A 21,666-nucleotide genomic window follows, 5' to 3' on the forward strand; every position below is an offset into this window, starting at 1 on the left:
GACAGCGCAAACATTTACAGAAACCTCTCATTCCAACAATGAAGGTAAGGACATAACTTGTGTATAGATCATGCAATCCTGTTTGAGAACTTGGTGATTAACCAGGGCCGGGTATGGTTGTCATACTACTTGTATTGCCCGACCTAGTTTACCCTCTAGGAGTTGTGCTCAGGAGGCTATTTGCTCCAGTTCATCCGCATCAGTGTTTCGAACACGCGAGATATGTTCAAATGTAATTTTCTCAAACGACGTAGCCAAATAGTTGGCGACCATATGGCAGGGCACGAAAGTATAACTCATGCAACGAAAGTGCCATTGAGTTGGTTAATCGCAAGTTTGGAATCTCTAAGGACGAGGACGCGGGCGACTTTGAGGTAGTGTAGGACGTTAAGGGCGACGATAAGAGCTTCATACTCAGCCTGATTATTCATACAATTGAAATCTAGCTTGAGAGAGAAATACCAGCGGTAGTGATTAGGGGATTGAATGATGATGCCAACACCAGCTGAGGTCGAAGTACTAGAACCGTCAAAGTATATCGTCCACTAACTATCACGTGTTTCGACCATGTCAATTTTGACTTCATTGCCCCCGAAACCGTATAAAGAGGGGTGCTGGGCCAAAAAATCAGCTAGTGCTTGTCATTTGACGACTTTTTGGGGCACGTATTGCAAACTGAATTCGAACAATGCCATTGTCCATTTCCCAAATTGGCCTTTTACTATAGGCTGAGTGAGCATGTAACGAATGACATATGTCTGGGCGATGACTTGGGTAACCGATGGGAGCATGTAATGTCAAATTCAAATTGATCTCATGCGAATTCAAATTCTGGCTGAGATAGAAGATAGCCTGATCATGCCCAATATCGTTGTCTTGTGCAAGGAGGCAACCGATAGACTCTTCGACCACCAAAATGTAAAGCTTAAGAAGTTTGCCATGCTGAGGTGGTACGAGGACGGGTGGTGTTGTGAGGGAAACCTTGAATTGCATGAAAGTCGCTTGATGTTCTTCACGCCACTCGAACTTGTCCGAGTCCTTAAGTTTAAAAGCGTAGAGAAACACAAACACAACTAATCTCAAGCACAACTAATCTCAAGCATTTTCTGTTATCCCCAAATAAGTGACTAGCAGATTGGAACTGTAGTAATACCTGGCCAGTTTACATATCACGCGTATTTATCACTTTTATAACTCATTCTCATAGCCCAAACATGGAGCTCTTCCTGGGGAAACATTGGGTCATTGTGCCCATAATCAACAACTTCACGGGTCATTGTACCCATTCATACATTCCTCAACATTCACATCTGCATAGGTATAGTACTACTTTCCATCTACTTTCACAATTTGAACATTCATATCCAGATGCTTCAAAATTTGACATTGAGTAAAATAAGAGGCATGCACATCAAAACAAAATCTTGAAAAATCATTTCAATCACTTTAAACCCACCAAGGTTGTAGCAACGGAATTCGAACCATTAAGATCAAACCATAGAGAAATATTTTCTTCACTTCTTTCACATAAATGAAAAAGAAAAACATTTTAAGTAAGCTTCAATTAATGCTCAAATGCCAATGATCCTTGATCAAGTAAAAATGAAAAACCAAAATATTTTCTTTTTGATTAAAACTCCCCTACCTCAAGAAAATTTCTTGATATTCAACTCCTAGGGTGTTCGTCAACTTGTTCCGTGGTCACCTTGGCCTTCTTCTCCTTATCTATAAGTAAGAAAAATCATCACACACCACTTATACAAAATATCAGACACTAAACCCTAATTCAAGGTTAATTAGGAACTTTAATCAAACACTTGGTGCTCAACTCTAAAACTATAACATGAACTATGCTACTTTCATGTTTCCTACTCCCACCCAAACTAATTCATGGGTTATCAAACCAAATAACAATTAGATCCCAAAGGTAAGAAATAGATACCTTAAATGGAGACAAAAGAAAGATCCTCACTTGTTCTAATCTTCACAAATAGAGGAAAAGAAAGCTAATTTCCTCCTCCTTCAATTTTCTTTTTGACACTTTAAGGGCTAAAAGGGATAAACCATTTCATTCCTTTCAGCTAGAAGGGAAAGCAACATATATGAAGGGGTTTTCTAGAAACCCCATCCCCTTTTATTCCCTTTTTCTAACGTCAGTTTTCCCTTCTTTTTTTTCTTTTTTTTTCATATTTTCATTTAGTTATTCTTTTTTCAAGCCAAAGCTTGGTCTCAAAAGTAAGAAAACTTTTAATGGCCACAAGTAATGTACTCTTAATCACCACCTAAAATTTTAGGGATATTACAGAAAGCAAGCCGAAGATCATCCAGATGCGTTCGGCGACCCTTTGACTTGACTACCACATCATCGATATATACTCTTATGACCGTACCAATCAGGTCATGAAAGATGGTATTCATGGCACGTTGGTATGTGGCACTAGCATTTTAAAGGCCGAATGGCATGACAACCCACTCGTAGGTCCCGAGTGCCCCTTGGCAATGAAAGGCAGTTTTGTGAACATCAGTTTCGGCGATAAAGATTTGGTTGTAGCCAGCATGGCTATCCATGAAGGATAATATCTCATGATTGGCTGTGACATCAATTAATAAATATGAGATCGGCATTGGATATTCATCTTTGGGGGTTGCCAAATTCAAATTACAAAAATCGATGCAAATGTGTAAAGCACCGCTTTTCTTTAACACTGGTATGATATTCGCCAACCATTCGACATATCACGCTGTCCGAATAAACCCGGCTTTTAAAAGCCGAACTAGTTCATCTTTGATGGTGAGTTGTGCTTCGGTCAAGAATCGTCGAAGGGGTTAGCATAAAGGCTTACAACCAATTTTGATGCGTAATTCATGCTCGGCAAAGTTTCGATAAAGACTAGAGATCTTATGGTAACTCCAAGAAAAATAATCTTTAAAGTCGTTGAGTAATTAACAAAGTTCAGTTTTCATGGATTGGGGTGACAAAGCGCTAATGAATAACGAATGAGGGTCATCGGCCGTCCTAACATTTATTTCTTTTAATGGGTCTTTGACTTGGGGTTGACTGTCTTCGAGCTCGGCTGGGGCAATTTGGACTTTATCTAGGGACAGGATGGGACCATCATTCCCTTTGGTGAGAAACTCCATGAGGTTTACCCCTGAATTCAGTTTTTGGAAATGGTATACTAGTAGGTTAGCATCCGTTCTATACTAGATGAAACCACGACCCATCATTCGGTGTGTTTGGTATTAGACATCAAAATCAGTAACAAGGTCAGCCAACCCGAGTCTCGTCGAATCTTAGTGAACTATCTCGGTCCCTACCTTGATGGCTTTTTGAACCGAAATCCGAGTCGATCGTCCTTCATTATTTAAACCATGCAAGGGGATGTAGCCGACATGGTTCTCATAGTAATGTGCCTGGATCATGTTGGTTTCGAACGGTTGATTGTCAACTGGATGAACCACGACCGATTTGTCGTCCCAAAAGATGAGGACTTGGTACAACGATGAAAGGATACAGCCTATTTGATGAATCCTATCTCGACCAAACAATGTGTTATACTCGATGTTTGAGTCGACTATGAAGAATGCAATCATGTGATTGTGACCTACGATATTGACTTCTAACAGAAGTACCCTCTTGTTCTAGGACTTGTCACCAACAAAACTACTCATAGTGATTCTAGATGAAATAAGTTCGTCGTTAGAGCGACGCAGTGCCTTCATGATGGAGACGGGAATGATATTGACCGTTGCTCCTCAATCGACAAAGATTTTGGAAATTAAATATCTTTCGATGTGAGCGGTAACATACAATAGCTTTAAATGATGGAGATTGGCTGAGGAAGAGGGGAAACAACTCGGCAAAAGCCGTTTTGAGTTTGTCTTCTTTGCTTACTTGCTAGTCTTCCTCCATGATGACGAAGTCGACTTGCGTTGCTTCTTCGGCAACCATATCACCATCCAAGAAATTTGGTTGGGACGTGGCTGGCTAAATTCAGTCGGTAGAACGTGGACCATACTAATTTTTCTATGTTGTCGAGAACCGAAGGGCCCATTAGGTCATGGTCATCATCTTCCGGACTACCGAGCAAAGTATCATGTTTTTTAGGGTCCTCGACCTGATCATTTGTCTTTTCCAGTAATTGTTCATGTGGCGCATCCAACGGACCAGTTTCAGTCTGATTGTTATCCATGTACACAGTCAACGGTGGAGACTGGTATTGTCCTTGCGACGTTTTACGGGTACGCTTCTGATAAGTAATTCAGACATCCCTCGTGTCTAGGTAGGCATCTAGCCGTGCCACGCGTTCTTTCTCGTCGACCGAAAAGGGACATTGCTAAGAAAACTTCAAAATGGTATCGTAAATATTAGAGGTCCTTGAGGGAGAAAAGAAGCTTGGTGGTATCTATATCAGTGTATGGATCGACCTCGAAGCCTAGAACTCGAGCTTCACGTATGTGCTGGACGTGGCCTTTATCCCCAGATCAGTGGACTTTTGAATAATATGCTCAGCTTCAGGGCAAATTAGTGCTAGGTCGAGAGTTTTTTGACATGCCTTTGGTAAGCCATGCAAGTCATTACTAGAGTATTTCTTGTGAAACTCCCACATGTACTTTAAGGCCTCGCCGACAAATAGGGGATGTAGGTTTTGTCGGACTTTTATTAATGGTTTTTGTGAAGGCAACGGAGGTCGTTTGCTTTCTACTTCCTTTCTAAAGTGTTTGAAACGAGCCTTCATCTCTCTAGGTCGAAGAAGGAGTTTGATGCGCTTCTTGAATTCTTCTATTGTGGTCTCAAAATCGTGATTGATCGTCTTCTTCCACTGAAGTAATTTGCCCATGATTGTCAAGGGTTGTCGGTCGTTTTCGTTAGCTGGTATTTCTTTCGGCTGCCATTGCGTAGCCTAGATAGCCTGAGCTGCTTGTCAACGAGCCATGCAGTCTATTCGCTGGCGCCATTTTTTCTGCGATTTTGTAAGTGCGGTATACACACTAGTGGGATAATTATAACTAAACCACTGTTGGTCGCGTGGCTCAGGCGGCTTGAAAGTCTTTTGACACACAAAACAACTTGAGCTACTAGAGTTGCGTACATAATAGTCCTCATTATAAAACAGTGTGTCGAAATCAAGGTGTTGTCTGGCTGAATGTGGCTCATCAATCCGTGTTTGAGGGTTGAGCCTATCGAAAACTCTCTGATGTTGGCCTGCGTCGAGCATCTTTTAAGGTGTTGTAGCGACTGTAGGAGACGACCGTTGCATTGTAGCCTTAGGTGGTTTGTCCTTTGGCTCGGTGAAGACGACATTTTCCTTGCACCGACTACATAAAATGACCGGCCCATCTGTGTCCTCTACACTGGAGTCTGACATGGGCTCGAAAACAGTTGGTCCTAAAAAATCTTTGAGCAATTCATTTGAAAATAAATCGATCTTGAGTCGTGGTCGAAAGTTTTCCTTTAGGACGTGTTGCATTGGAACAAACTCAACCATTCCTTTTCCTTTATCTTTAGGTAGACGAGTGTCCACCATGTTTATTATCGTCGTAGGAAATGGGTTAGTGTCGACACCCATTTTCTTTTCTGGAAAATTGAGTTTAGCAGTGTCAATCCAACCTTGGATGGTATCTCAAAACACGACGCAGTTATTTGTTGTGTGCTTGTTCGAGTTATGATACTTGCAATACATTTTCCCTTTCAATTCTTAGGCCTTAGGAATATTATGTCCAGGCCAAAGTTGGATAATTTTGGCAAGTAGCAACTGATCGAAGATGGTGTCAGCCTTATTAATGTCAAAAGTGTAAACTTTCATTGTCTTGACGAGAGGCTCTTTAAGGGTCGAGCGAGTATTAGCATCTTTGGGATTGGCATGAGGCAACGCCTTGCATATATATGGTTTGTCAATTATTATCTCGGCCGTGTCTACATTGGCATATTCTTCGGCTTCAGCCGACGCAAAACTGATTGTGGGGTTTTTGTAAATTGTTCCTCTGGACGGGGACTTCAAAGCCTTCTCTTCTCGGAGTAAATAGTCGTATTTACATCATTTCAATGATTATGATCTCAACTGTTCATACATATATAATTGTTTCAGTCACTCAAAAATCAATTAGGTGCACAACCATTTGCTAGCTAAATGAGAGATCAATTACTAGTCATATGAATTTTATTTTTTTGGTTAGTTGTTATGTGATTCCTATATATATAAAATTACTACTAATGGGTTTTTCCCACATCATAACAAATTATTGGTAGGCCCTCTAACCACATCAAGGACATAATTGCGAGATGGTGAGTTGATTTTGTTAGGCCTTAAGGCCACATTCTCTTTGGTGTTGGTTTTGTCAACTCCATCTTTCATTTCTCAATGCACAAAGTTGTTGAAGTATAAATTGCTTCAACAGTTATAGAGCTCTCTTAGAGCATTCAATATTTTTAGGGTAATTTGATATTAATCTAATGAACACAATGCGATGTTACCGGTCGAACTAAGTATAAACTCGTTGTGAGTGATTGAACAAAGTAGTTTGTTCGCCAAGTACAGTCAGGCCATGAGACAAAAGTTAGAGGACTTAGAAGAAATCCAGCTTGACGCTTACAATTTATTGGTGGCATAAAAGAAGATTGTCGAGCAAACCTATAATCAGCGAGTCAAACAAAAGACATTTGGTGAAGGAAAGTTAGTTTGGCAAACTGTGCTACCCATGGGGATTAAAGACCCCAGGTTCGGCAAATGGTCACCAAATTGGGAATGACTGTTCATCGTCCACAAAGTTCTCGGCAAGAGGGCATACTACCTCAAGGATCAGACTGGTTTAATTCACAAGTTACAAATCAACGGGAAATTTTTAAAGAAATATTATCCATTCACTTGGGAAATGAGGGAATAAAGGCGCGTTTCATTAAATTTGGGAAGAAAAAAACATGATAAGAAATTAAAGAAGGCTTCGAGAGCAACTTTTAGTTCTAGCCACCTTACTTCACCCATTGTAACATCGGCCTGTCTCGTCCTCTTGTCAAGTTTCATTTGTTCAGTCCGCTTCGCATCGGTTGCGAACTCTGTTAACTTAGCCTTGTTTGATTCAAAATCCTTCTCGAGTTCAAAGGCAACGGCCGATCTCTGGCATTGAAGTTTTGCAATTTGATGGTTGAGATCAGCCAACCGTTTCTTCTTCATTTATTACCTCAAGCTCCGGTCGAATTGCTTCTTGAACAACCATTGTGGCCTTCAGGTCATCTTCTGCTCGAAGATCCCTCTCAAAAATAATAAAATAGTCTCAAGTTCTCTCCAAGACCGATGACAAGTGAACAATGGATTTAGTGCTCAGTTGACCTTCGAAAGCAATGATGTTCAGACACTCTTTTACGGAGTTGAGGCCTTTATACTCTAGGACTTGCGAAGTCGAAAGAGAAAAGAGCTCTTGCAGTTTGACAAAGGCGTTGGTCTCGATTGTAGTTACAACAGGTTTGGCCGAGGTAGTTGAGGGTCCAGTCATCCCAAAGGTACTAGAAAGAAAGGCGTCAAGCTCAACCTTTCATGAAGGCTGCATGAAGGGATATTGTTAGAACAAGTGAAGTTGCAAGGGAGTAAGAAAAAGAAGAAATGTTAGACCTGCCGAGAAAAGACTTCGGCCATGTCTGCTAGATCATTGTTCGAGCCCAAAAAGCTTGATGGCCTGGCCCAGTGCTTAAGAGTGCTTTTTAATTCACGAGGTCGATAAAGGTTATCTACATTCGATGGCCACTAAGGTGGCCAAGAGATATAGATAATGCCCTTTGGCGCTTAGAATTTTTGACGAAATAAGTAAGTAAGCACCTGACATTTAGTATCCTCCTGGTTTAGAATTCTAAGGCAGAAGAGTGACCAAAGGAAAACAATTAGGACACTTACAAAGGCCGAAAACTTCTTGAGGGAGAATGCCAAGGTCGTGATCCTGCGGATGGATTGGTGTCTCCGCCGTCGCTTTAGGCTCGACGAGAGACCTTTTTCCATGATCGGTTGCAGAAGGATCGACCTGGTCAGTCGCCCGAACCACATGTGGAGGATTAGTGGTAGGGGGTTTAGCTGGTCGAGGGTGACTCGTTAGCGGGATTTCTTAGATGTCATCGTCCTGAAATAAGAATTGTAAGTATTCGGAATCTAGTCGAAGGAAAAAGTTGCTGGCAACATAAGCATACCTCTTTCTCCAGAATGACCAGTAGTTTTGTTTTTGGATTCAGGGGGAGATTTTTCTTGGCCAAGGTGGCCACTTCTTCCAAGACATGAGCAACGGCCAGCCCTGGAGCTGCAAGTCCCTTGATCATCAGATCAACGGTTGGCTCAACCACAACTTGTAGAACGGGATGAACCTTAGGTGCTTGACCAATGGGAGGGTTTGGTTGCATATCTGTCAAGGCTTGAACAACAGGAGTACGAGGAAACTCAGCAGTTGCTCCCGTGGTTTGGCTGGAGATGACATGAATCTCTTACTCCCTTTTTTTCGCCAACTTCTTAATGCATTTTTTAGAATGGGGAGTGTCGGCAAAGCGGTCGCGGCTTTCTTTAGCGAGGGGGAAAATTTTTTCTTGCCCACGACCACAGTAGCCAAGTTTGTATGACCAACAAAAAAGCTAAAATCAAATCATAAGGGAGTTTGAACAAATGGCCAAAGTGAAATGATAGATGCAGACAAATACCTTGAGTTGTCTCTTTGGATTTTAGGGCAGAAGTCTTCTTTGGGCGGTCATCGAAAATTTTCTTGATAACGTCGTCGACTAGCGCGCCAAAAAAGTCTTGAGTATATACGGCCCACCAGTCAACAGAGGTGGTAGTATTGAGAGTCTTAGGGATGTTCGGCCAAAGGAGGGATTTCTTGCACCTTTCCTGAAATTCCTGCTCGGCATCCCTGCATTCTTTCTCTGAAGGACCTGAGAAGCGTACTCGGCTTAAAAGAGAACAGGAGGTGAGTAAAGGCATTGGGCAGCCTTGGAGGTAGTCGAGTTGCCATGCGATCAAGTGGGGTTGGTAGACTTCCCAACTTGCACGCTTGGCGTCGTAGCCGAGAGGAAGATCGCGAGTTAACATAAACAATCCCCAGTTTTGTCGGAGGTCAGCGTCTTCAGCTTCATTCCATGCCGAGGATGGCAGCTTGATGGAAGGGGGTATTCTTGACAATGGCAGATTAAAAACTCGTCAACCTCTGGCCTGAGGGTGGCAAAATAGACTTGCAGCCAGAGTTGAAAAACCCAAAGTAGGCCAGTCTGGTGTGGGTCAATCTTGTTGATCGTTGTCTCGGCTAGGCAACGCGTGAGGTTGGCAAGGGTAGCCAAGCTAAGAGCCAGGGTATGACCACTGGCTAAGGCTTCAACCCAGTAAAAAAGGAAGGCTTTGTGTTCTCCCTTCCTGAGGGATTCTTCCCCTCGGCCAGCAAAGTGTTGAATGAGGGTGTTGTAGTTGAAGAAGTTCTTGTGCAACTTCTGAACTTCTTCTTTCGAAGGATCTTGGTTTTTCTTCCTCAACGACTCAACAGCGCTTTCATCGAAGAGTATCTTGAGGTCGAGGTTGGATGGGTACCCAGGGAAGGCAACGTTAATCGGGAGACTTGAAGGGGAGGTCCCGAGGATGGTCGAGACGTCGAGAATATCATAATCATTGAAATTATGTAACGTTAACCTTGAAAATGTTAAATCAGCTGGTACATGCATGCAAGCACGAAAAAGTTACATAACTTTTTTTTTTGTCAAATAAATAACTTTATTTCATTAATGGAAAAAAAAAAAAACCACATGCATAATTTTATCACCATGAACAAGTCGATTATAATTGAACATATCAGAAGGCGCTGACATCTGGGCTAGGGTCGCTTGCTAGCTGCTGTCGTACTCTCCGGTAAAGAACCAGTAAATAGAGATGAATTAAACAGCCTCTTCCCCAGCTGGGTTGTTTGCCATAATCTGCATTAATCCCTCAAGCTCCGTGGCTACATTTTTCATGGAAGGTCTTTCCTTTCCTCTTAACCTTAAACATCTTTTAGCGACACTACTACAAAAGGGTGTTATAGTGTCAGTGGGTGGTGTCGCTTTAATCTAATATAGTGGCGGATAAGACAGTTGCGACACTAACTGAACATGACGTCGGATTTACTGTCGCTTATAAGCATCATAAAATATTTATGTCGCTTTTAAACCGACGTAAACATACATTTTAAAAAAATTTAAATACTCGTGTCACTTTTAAGCGACATAAAATATTTTTTAAATACTAGTGTCGCTTTTAAACGACATAAATTATATATATATATATATATATATATATATATTAAATTAAATTGTATACCCCTAAAAACTATAATAATTATATATATATATATATATATATTAAATTATATTTTAAAAATTGGTGACCATTGGATTGACTTAAATATACATATGATTCAATTTCTTAAGTGTTATACATACAAAATAAATAAATTTAAATCTACTTAATATATATACACACACACACACCATTGAACTTGATTGGATACGAATTCTACGAAACTAATTTCGACAGTTATAAACGAAAAATCACGATTTAACGGTTATTTTAACTCCGATTTTGTTGATTTTTTACAGTTACACTCCTTGACCCTATATCAATACAATGAATGAATTTGATCTTCAATTTAAAATATTTACACTAATGGATACCACAAATCTTATGTTATACTTAATGAAAGTATAAATAAACTCTAAGTGTTAGTGAATCTATCGTTTTGATGAGATACGCATCCTACGAAACTAATTTCAACGATCCAACCGTCAAACTTGTTTATATATGCTTCGAGATCGCATAAGCCAAAAATCGCAATAAACAAACATTCAAAGATCAAGTAATGGAACAAAACTTTTCGACGGTTATAAACGAAAAATCACGATTTAACGGTTATTTTAACTCTGATTTTGATGATTTTTTACAGGTACACCCCTTGACCCTATATGAATACAATAAATGAATTTGATCTTCAATTTAAAATATTTACACTAGTGGATACCACAAATCTTATGTTATAATTAATGAAAGTATAAATAAACTCTAAGTGTTAGTGAATCTATCGTTTTGATGAGATACACATCTTACGATACTAATTTCAACGATCCAACCGTTAAACTTGTTTGTATATGCTTTGACATCGCATACGCCAACAATCGCAAAAAAAAAAAACATTCAGAGATCAAGTAATGGGACAAAACTTTTCGAGGGTTATAAACGAAAAATCACAATTTAACGGTTCTTTTAACTCCGATTTTGATGATTTTTTACAGTTACACTCATTGATCCTATATGAATACAATGAATGAATTTGATCTTCAATTTAAAATATTTACACTAGTGGATACCAAAAATCTTATGTTATACTTAATGAAAGTATAAATACACTCTAAGTGTTAGTGAATCTATCGTTTTGATAGGATACGCATTCTACGAAACTAGTTTCAACGATCCAACCGTCAGATATGTTTGTATATACTTCAAGATCACATAAGCCAAAAATTACAAAAAAAAACAAACATTCAGAAATCAAGTAACGGGACAAAACTTTTTGGCAGTGTTGATGCACAAAATCAGTAGGGACTTTGGTACAACAAAAGATGTTAAGTTTGTGACCTTCACTAGATTGCTCCGGTCACTAGTGTGGATAAGTATGTAAATTGATAGAGACAGGGAAGCAAACATAAGATGTACGTGGTTCACCCAGTTGGCTACGTCGACGGAGTAGAGGAGTTCTCATTAATTGTGAAGAGTTTACACAAGTACATAGGTTCAAGCTCTCCTTTAGTGAGTACTAGTGAATGATTTTGTACAAATGTCATTAGGAAATATTGTGAGAGAATGATCTCTATTTATAGAAGAGAGTTTCTAGTTTCATTCTGACATTGACACGTGTCGTGTTGTGATTGACTTTTGATGTTGACACGTGTCGCGCTATGATTGGCTTCTGATGTCGACACGTGTCGCGCTGTGATTAGGCTCCTGGTTGGAGGGAAACTCTTATGGGTCCTTGACGGTATACAGTTGACCAATGCTCAGTAGTTTCGGGATTGGTGAAGTATGGTACAAACAGTGCTCCCCTAAGTTCCGAGTGAGGGAAACTCCTCGGTTGGAGACTTGCAAGATTCAAGCCATTAAGTAATCCCGAAACTTCTAAGTACCGAAGTGTGGTATCATTTTCACTTGCCTTATTTGTCTCATACGTAGATGTAGCATCTTCTCTGGAAGTACTTTTCCTCCATCCAGGGGTGGTATCTTTAACCGATGAATATGCATAAGGTAATGTATCTCGCGGAGATATCGTATTTCTGAATAGTTACCTCATTCCATTCACCACAAGGCACCCGTCTTACTAACTTCATCAATCTTTAATTTCACTTTAAGCTTACTTGTAGTTTTGGGCTTGGTCAAGTGCGATACAAACCCTATAGTAGGAGTCCCCCAAGTCGTAAAGCTAGGAGATTTGACGAAAGAGGTAACAGACAAGGTAAGCAATCAGACTTCCAAGCAAGTAACCTAGATCGGAGGTTCTACTTTGGCTTCCAGTTGATTGTTCTCCTTCTCTTTGTGTCGTAAACAACAACAAGGATAAGGAGAAGAAAATGGAGAATGGATGATATGAGATACTTTTGCTTTTGAAGAAGTAACTTTCCACAAGCTTATTCTTGAACTGGGCTGGATGGTTTTCTAGTTTCCTCCAGAGTATAAGGCTGACTCAAGAATTTGAGGGTCAAAACAAGTCTATCATATCAAGAGTGTGCTCGACCTCGATGATAGGGGATACTTTTGCTGTTGACGAAGTAATAGATGAATCGGCACGTGTTCTATTGCGTTTGTCTCCATATGTTTCCTTGTATCCTTCCCACTTGCCTTATTTGTTCCTCAGGCAGATGTGGTATCTTTTCTCAAAGCATAAGATGTTGAAGATGAGTACTCGAGAGCAACGTCAGGTAAGTTATCAGACAAGGGGTTCCAGGCAGTTAGTTCCTGACTGGAAGCTTGATTCCAAATGCTGACTGATTGCTCTCTTTCTCTTTGTCTTGCACGTAAAAACAAGGGCAAAGGAAAAGACAGGGAAAAAGCATGATATGGGATACTCTTGCTTTTGACCCTGATGATATGAGATACTTTTGCTCTTGTGTGGCTGGTTTACATAGGTATTATTAGGGGGAAGAAAGCTGAGTATTTCGAGAGGCTTCGTTGGGAGTGCCCTCTCAAATATGAGCAAGGGTTGAGCATTTTTACAGGTCTGCCTATCCGTGGAGGATGGATGTCGACATATATAAGAGTCTCCCTAACAACAAATAGTAATGATATTCCTTTACCCTTCTTGGTCGTAGCAATGTAGTGGGAGCTACAAGCTTCACGTGTTTTAACTTTGTCAGATCACTTTGAAAAAGTGGTATGTGGTATTTGGAAAGCCAATGTTGTGTGTGAAGATTGTAGACAAGCTTTATCCAAGGAAATCTAGCTCTCGAAGTTCAGAGAGCGGTGCCTTTTTGGTTTTCGAACAAGCAATCATGTCGGGGATCTAGCTCTTGAGATTTAGAGACCGGTGCATCTTCGATTTTTTAGAAAGCAATCATGTTGGGAGTCTGGCTCTTAAGATTCAGAGAGCGGTGTCTCTTCGATTTTTGAGAAAGTAATCCTGTTGGGAGTCTGGCTCTCGAGATTCGAAGGGCGGTGCCTCTTTGATTTTTGAGCAAGTAATCCTGTTAGGAGTCTGGCTCTCGAGATTCGGAGAGCGATGCCTCTTTGATTTTTGAGCAAGCAATCTGGTTGGGAGTGTTTTCTCGAATGTGAGTAAAGGTTGGGCATTTTTGCCAATCTGCCTTGCCACGAAGCACGGAGGTTGACACACATAGGGATTTTTCAGTTATCAAGTAGTGGTGATGTTACTTTACCCTTGTGGGTAATAGTAGGGTAGCTGGACCTTCAAATTTATGTGTCTAAACTTTGTCAGAGATCTTTGGCAAAGTTATCTGTGGTACTTGAGGAGCTGATATTGCGTATGGAGAATGGTGCCTCTTCGAATTCTGAAGAGTTGTGCCTCTTCGATTTTTGAACCAACGGTCATGTTGCCCTTTCTTTTATAAGGGCACCAATTGTGTTCAAGAAGTACATTCAGAGAGTTATTGCTTGTAGGAATTTTCTCCTTACTTCAAAGATTTATTGCACCTCATTTCTCCTTCATCATTTCTGAGAATGTCTGGCCCATCCGACCGTCGTTTTGACTTAAACTTTGGTAAAGAAGCAACCATGCCTTCTCAAGACAACATATGGTGCCCATCCTTCTTATCCCCTACTGGTCCTCTTACCGTTGGGGACTCTGTGATGAAGAATGATATGACCGTTACGATGGTGGCTAGGAACATTCGCACTCCTAAAGATAACAGACTACTTTCCAAACGGTCTGATGAGTTGGCTGTTAAGGATTCTCTGGCTCTCAGTGTTCAGTGTGCAGGTTCTGTGTCTAATATGGCCCAACTCTTATTTGCTCGAACCCGCCAAGTTGAATCATTGGCGGCTGAAGTGATAAGTCTCAAACAAGAGATTAGAGGGCTCAAGCATGAGAATAAATAGTTACATAGGCTCGCACATGACTATGCTACAAACATGAAAAGGAAGCTTGACCAGCTGCAAGAATCTGATGGTCAGATTTTACTTGATCATCAGAGGTTTGTGGGTTTGTTCTAAAGGCATTTATTGCCTTCGTCTTCTGGGGCTGTACCGCGTAATGAAGCTCCAAATGATCACCCTCTGGTGCCTACTCTTTCTGGGGCTCTGCCGACTGCTAAGACTTCTCCTGAGCAACCTTTGTGAAGGCTCCCTCTTATATGTTTATTTTGATTCATGTATATGTACATATTTGTAACTTATCGGAGATATTAATAAACAAGTTTTGCTTTATTTCAACGTATTGTTTTAAATACACCAAGGCCTTCTTCACTAAGTTCTTTGAATTTTTTTTCTATTGTTAAAGCTTGTATGTTGAAGCTTTGTGAGTGAAACATGTATGTTGAGGTAGTGCTCCCTTAATTTCTCGAGTGAGAAAAACTTCTCGGTTGGAGACTTGAAAAATCCAAGTCACTGAGTGGTCGTGAGACTTCTGAGTATCAAGGTGCAGTAACATATGGTAGGAGTCCCCCATGTCTCTAGTCAAACGAGTTGACGAATGAGGTGTCTTGCTAGTAGCCAAGTTTCCAAAGTAACAAAACTTCACCATTTCCTTTCTAAGTGGTAGCCTAAAACTCCTCCTTCATATATATTTGTTATGAAAGTTGTTAGGCCCAAAGAATAGGAGGCCCAGGCAATTTTTTTTTTCTAATTTTTTTTTCGATTTTTTTTCTTCGAATTTCTAAATTTTTGAATTTTCGAATTTCTGAAAATATATATATATATTTAAGCTTTGTAGGTGAAACTTTGGTGTTGAAGCTTTGTACGTGAAGCTTTGAGGTTAAGGCTTTGTTGGATACCATGAATTGATTTTGCTTCACACTATCTTGATCAAGATAGTGTGAAGCTTTTGAGAATTTGTAGTTGTCCTCCATTGATAAAGCTTTGTTGAATTTCCCAATTAACTTTTTTTTTTGGGAAAATTAGAAATTTGAAAATATGGGAGAGACAATATATACGAATTTTGCTTCCACACTGTTGAGCAATAGATTGTGATGCAAGCCACACCTTGTTTTAGTCGAAGGTTTGGATGAACCATATAAATTGAATTTTCTTCAAACAGTCTTGATCAAGAGTGTGTGAAGCTTTCTACGAGTTATAGTTGCCCTTCATTGATGAAGCTTTTGTTGGCACCATAAATTGGTTTTACTTCACACTGTCTTGATCAAGAGTGTGTGAAGCTTTTGAGAATTATGGTTGCCCTCCATTGATGAAGCTCTTATTGGTACCATAAATTGGTTTTGCTTCACACTGTCTTGATCAAGAGTGTGTGAAGTTTTTTACGAGTTGTAGTGTTTGCTTTGTTACAGATGAGAAATGTCTGAAGTAGATGCAAGAGGGTTGAATAGCTTGATCTTCGTATGTCATGCACTGAAGTTGTTGCAATAAGACTTTGTTGGTGACTATAACTCTTGTTGGGCATAAGTGCTCCCCTAGTTGAGTTGTCAAGCTTGAGGGTTTTTGATTATTTATGAATACTAGGAGTTCACATGTACAAGTTGTACCACTCGTCTTCTGGTAGGTGGAATGAATGGTGAGTTGTTTTCATCACTTGGTTGGTGGTATGAAGGTGAGTTCCTTCATCACCTTTCATCACATTTCATCACCTAGTTAGTGGTACGAGGATGAGTTCTTTATTCACTTGGTTGGTGGCATGAATGGCAAGTTGCCAAATGATATTAGAGTACAAGTTGTACATTTGATCACCTGATTAGTGCCATGAATGAGAGTACGGGTTGTACATTTCATCACCTGGTTAGTGGCATGAATGGCAAGTTTCCAAATGATATTAGAGTACGAGTTGTACATTTCATCACCTGGTTGGTGGCATGAATGAGAGTACGGGTTGTACATTTCATCCCCTGGTTGGTGGCATGAAGATGAGTTCCTTCTTCACCCAAATGATATTAGAGTACGGGTTGTATATTTCATCACCTGGTTGATTGCATGAAGGAGAGTACGGGTTGTACACTTTATCACCTGGTTGATGGCATGAAGATGAGTTCCTTCTTCACATTTCATCACCTGGTTGGTGAGAATAAAGCAAGCTGTATAGGCACATTGTAGCAAGTATCGAATGACACAAAATATGTTGAACCCTTTCGAAGCACAGTTGGCTTATGTATGAATGTGTTGGAATGTATGATTGAACGAATATACTGTGAAGCAGTTCGTTTATTTGTATAGTCTTGTTGACATATACTTCGACTTTGTTTCATATTGGAAGCATTCATGTTGAAGCTTTGAACCTGAATGTTTCATTGCTAGGAATGTAAGAGGATTAGAACCAAGTTGTCTAAATCACCTCTTTATTGAATTCATGTCAAATAGTCTTCGTTACATAAGATGCCGAACGGCTGAAGCTTAACACTTATACAATGTGAGTTCACTTGTAATCGTACTTCAAATGATCAGCATTCCATGAATGGCCAATGGGTGTTGCCATCAGAGCTTTTAACCTTGTAGGAGCCAGGGCGAGTGATGCCAACAACTTTAAACGGTCCATCCCAGTTTGGACTAAGTGTTCATTCACTCGGGACTCTGTCACAGAGTAATCTTTTCTTCAATACCCAGTCCTCCACATTGAAAGAACGAGGTTTGACTCTTGAGTCATAGTAGTTGGAGATGCGCTGCTTGTAGGCGACATTCCTCAAGTGAGCCTGGTTTTCGTGTTCCTCGACTAGATCTAAGTTGAGGGTAAGTTGTTTGTTATTTTCGCTTTGCACGTAGTTTTCGACTCGGAACGTTGCTTGCTCAAGCTCAACTAGGATAACTGCCTCTGTATCAAAGGCAAGTGAGAATGGGGTTTCTCCTGTTGATGTCCGATACAAAATGTGGTATGACCAAAGAACTTGGGGTAGAAATTCTGGCCAACAACCTTTAGCCTTGTCCAAGCTGGTTTTCAAAGTTCACTTGATTATTTTGTTGATGGCTTCAACTTGTCCATTAGACTGGGGATGAGCTGGGGAGGCAAAACATAAGTTGATGTTGAACTTAGAGCAGAACATCCTGAACTTATTATTGTCAAACTATCACCCGTTATCAGTGACTATCGCATTAGGAATGCCGATTCTACAAAGGATGTTCTTCCATACGAAGACTTCTATTTTTGTCTTAGTAATGGTTGCCAAGGGTTCTACTTCGGCCCACTTTGTGAAGTAGTCAACTGCAACGATTGCATAGCAAACCTTGCCCTTCCCTGCAGGTATTGGGCCGGTCAAATCAAGTCCCCATTAGGCCAAGGGCTAAGGGCTAATCATAGGAGTGAGCAGCTTGGGAGGGGAGTGCGGAATAGTTGCGTAGCGTTGACACTTATCACATAAGCAGGATATTCTGATGGCATCTTGGTAGAGTGTTGGCCAATAATATCCTTGGCGAAAAGCCTTGTGTGCTAGGGATCAAGATCCAGTATGATCTCCGCAGACTCTTTCATGTATTTCTCGAATAACAATTTTCGCCTCTACAGGCGTAAGGCATCTTAGGTATGGTAGGTTAAAACCCCGCTTATAGAGTTGGTCATTAATGATCAAGTAATGGGTAGCCTTGTATTGAATCTGCTTAACTTGGACTTTGTCCTTTGGAAGGGTGTCATAAGCAAGGAATCTATAAATCGGGGTAATCCAACTATCCCCCCGTTGTAAGTTGCACACTTCCGCAGCCATGGTGCTTGGTGCTGCCAACAATTCGACCTGATTTTTTTCCCAATCTTGTCTTCCACCGCTGAGGCGAGGCGAGCCAAAGCATCTACATGACTGTTTGCCGCTCAAGGAATTTGGGTGATCTGGTAGTGGAAGTGCTTGAGCAACAATTGTGTTTGTGCCAGATATGCTGCCATGAAGCTATCCTTAGCTTCAAAGTTGTTAATGACCTGGTTAACAATCAATTGGGGGTCATTGAAGATATAAATTTGTTTAACCCTAAGGTGTTTGGCCAAACGTAAGCTTGCTAGGAGGGCTTCATATTCGGCCTCATTGTTCGACGCCTTGAATTTGAAACGAAGAGCATACTCCATCGCCACTTTGTCAGGGGTCGTAAGGACTAGTCCTACTCCACAACCCTGTTGGTTGGATGAGCCATCAACATATAAACTCCATGTTGGGGCTGTTAGTTATATTTTCTGAGCTTCCAAAGGTAATGAGACCACTTCTTTAGGCGTAAAAACAATGTCAACAAGATATGTGAAGTCGGCGATGAAGTCTGCCACTGCTTGGCCCTTCACAGCTGGCTTTGGTTGGTAGGAGATGTCAAACTCACCTAATACTATCGCCCATCTGATCATTCGCCTGGAAGTGTCAGAACTTTGGAGTATCTGTCGAAGAGAATGATTGGTAAGCACGATGATGGAGTGTGCAAGTAAGGGCGAAGTTTTCAAGGAGACATGACCAATGCTAGAGCCAATTTCTCAATGTTGGAGTATTGTGTCTCCACATCTTGTAAGGCCTTGCTAGCGTAATAAACAGGCCATTCGACATTACCATCCTTTCGAATGAGAACGAAATTTACTGTTAAAGTCGATACCTATAGATAGATAATGAGAGTGTCACCAACCTCAGGTTTGGAGAGCAGAATGGCTTTACTCATGTAGTCTTTGAGGTTCTTGAATGCCTCAGCACATTCATCAGTTCATGTAATGTCCTTCTTACTTCCCTTAAGTGCTTTGAAGAAATGAGCACATCTGTCTGTGGCCTTAGAGATGAACCTAGTTAAGGCTGCCACCTTGCCAGTAAGACTCTGGATGTCCTTTGAAGTAACTGGTTCCTTCATGTCAATGATTGCTTTGATCTTCTCGGGATTAGCCTCAATGCCTCGTTGGCTTATCATGAAGACTAAGAATTTACCAGAGATTACGCTGAAGGCACATTTATTGGGGTTCAACCTCATTCGATACCTCTTCATAATGGTGAAAGTTTCAGATAGGTTGGTGATGTGTTGGTCAACATGTTTGCTCTTGACTAGCATATCATCAACGTAAACTTCTATGCTCTTCCCAATCTGTTCGGCGAACATTGAATTGACCAGTCTCTGATAAGTCGCCCATGCATTCTTTAGGCCGAAGGGCATGACTTTATAGCAATATAGTCTTCTGTCAGTAGTGAAGGCTGTGTGTTCTTGGTCAGGAGGGTTCATGAGGATTTGGTTTTACCCTGAGTAAGCATCCATAAAGCTTAGGAGTTCACACCCTGCCGTAGAGTCTATAAGTCTGTCTATGAGAGGAAGAGGAAAGCTATCATTCGGGCATCCTTTGTTTAGGTCGGTGTAATCGACACACATTCTCCACAAGACCTTTTGGAGCAGGAGACTTTCCTTGGTCAGATTCTTCTTAACAAGGACAACATTTGCTACCCACGTTGGATAATTGACTTCGAGGACGAAGCCTATGCCTTTGAGTTTTTTAACTTCTGCCTTCATTGCCTCGTACCGTTCAGCGTCATAAGATCTTCGCTTCTGTCTCACTGGATTGGTCTTGGGTCAATACTTAAGCGATGACAAATGATATGCTTAGCATGTCTTCGTATAACCAGGCGAAGACCTCAGTGTTCTCTTGCAAAAAAGAGATCAATGCTAACCGAATGGGTGGTGACAATGTGGTGCCAATCTTCACCATGCGATCTGGATAATCTTTTGAGATTGAGACCTTCTCCAACTCTTCAACAGGTTATGATTGCTGGGTGAAAGAGTCATCTCAAGGATCATCGGGTTGACTGTTGCCACCGTGAAGATCCAAGTTGTCTTCGTCTGGGCTGGTCTTTATGACTTTGTCATGTATAGAAAGGGTTTCCTTGGGCACATGCAAGTGATGTTGCTTGACCGGAGTGTTGTAACATGATCGTGCACTAAGTTGATCTCCTATGATGTAACCATTGCCATAAGGGGTTGGAAATTTCATCAACAACATATGTGTGGATACCATGGCCTTGAGATCATTGATGCATGTGCGTTCAAAGATGACATTGTATGTTGTTAGGCAATCAACCACCAGGAAGTTAATGGTAATGATAGCTGTGTAAGAGCCTGTACCAATTGTGAAAGGTAAGTGTTCAACTACATTAAGTACCCTGAAAGCTTCAGCCCCCGTATCTACCAGGATTCGTCGTACTTCAAAGTTGGCTATGTGAGCTTCCACAATCAATGGGTTATTGTGAGGGTAGATGATACCTCTTTCTTCCTCAGGGTAGAAACGTATTGGATCCCAGTTAAGCTTTTGACACTTGCTTCCCCTGATGTCTTCCACGTGAAACACTTGGTGACCAGGCTTTAAAGCTCATTCACTGTTTCTCATGGCTCTGTTGGAAGATTCAGATATGGGTGTACCGCCGCTTATGGAATATATCACATTCACTTGGCGTTGGTTACGGTTATCCTTTGAAGGGTGAAGGAGAAATTGATCAATTTTTCCTTCACGCGCCAAACCTTCAATATGATCACGAATGGTGATACACTTCTCGCCGTTATGGCCGTTATGCTCGTGGTAACAGCAAAACGTGCCCATGTTCTTCGTGGGCTTGTAACCCGATTACCTCGACATTGGCTTCAGTATCAGGTGTGTTATGCCGGGGTAAATGGCTACGCATGTGGTGTTCAAAGGTGCGTATGTCTCATACCTCAAGGTAAGGCCTGTCCTGACACATGCTTCGCCCACTATGTTGACTGCCTGAGGGTGGGCATTATCGTGGCGATACCTTTGGTTATCGCGATAATGTCCTTTACTCCTTTTACTAAAATGAGACTGGTGAGGATGAAAATCTTTCCTTTTGCCCTGAGATTGATATGTCTATTGACTTAGCGAAGTATTAAGTAAGGCAGGGGGAGGCACTGCTGCCGTTTGGAAGGTCGAGGTCTTCTCATTTGGTTGGATCTGGCTTCCACTCCCTACTTGCTGATAAGGGGTGGCTATGGGGGGTTTCCCTTAGTATGTCTTTACCTTGGCGGATGCATGGTTATAAACATAGGCCATCACCTCAGAGTAAGTCTTCCAAGTGTTGGC

Source organism: Malus domestica, chromosome 07 (assembly GCF_042453785.1).
Source record: "Malus domestica chromosome 07, GDT2T_hap1".
In the NCBI taxonomy this organism is placed as follows: Eukaryota; Viridiplantae; Streptophyta; class Magnoliopsida; order Rosales; family Rosaceae; genus Malus; species Malus domestica.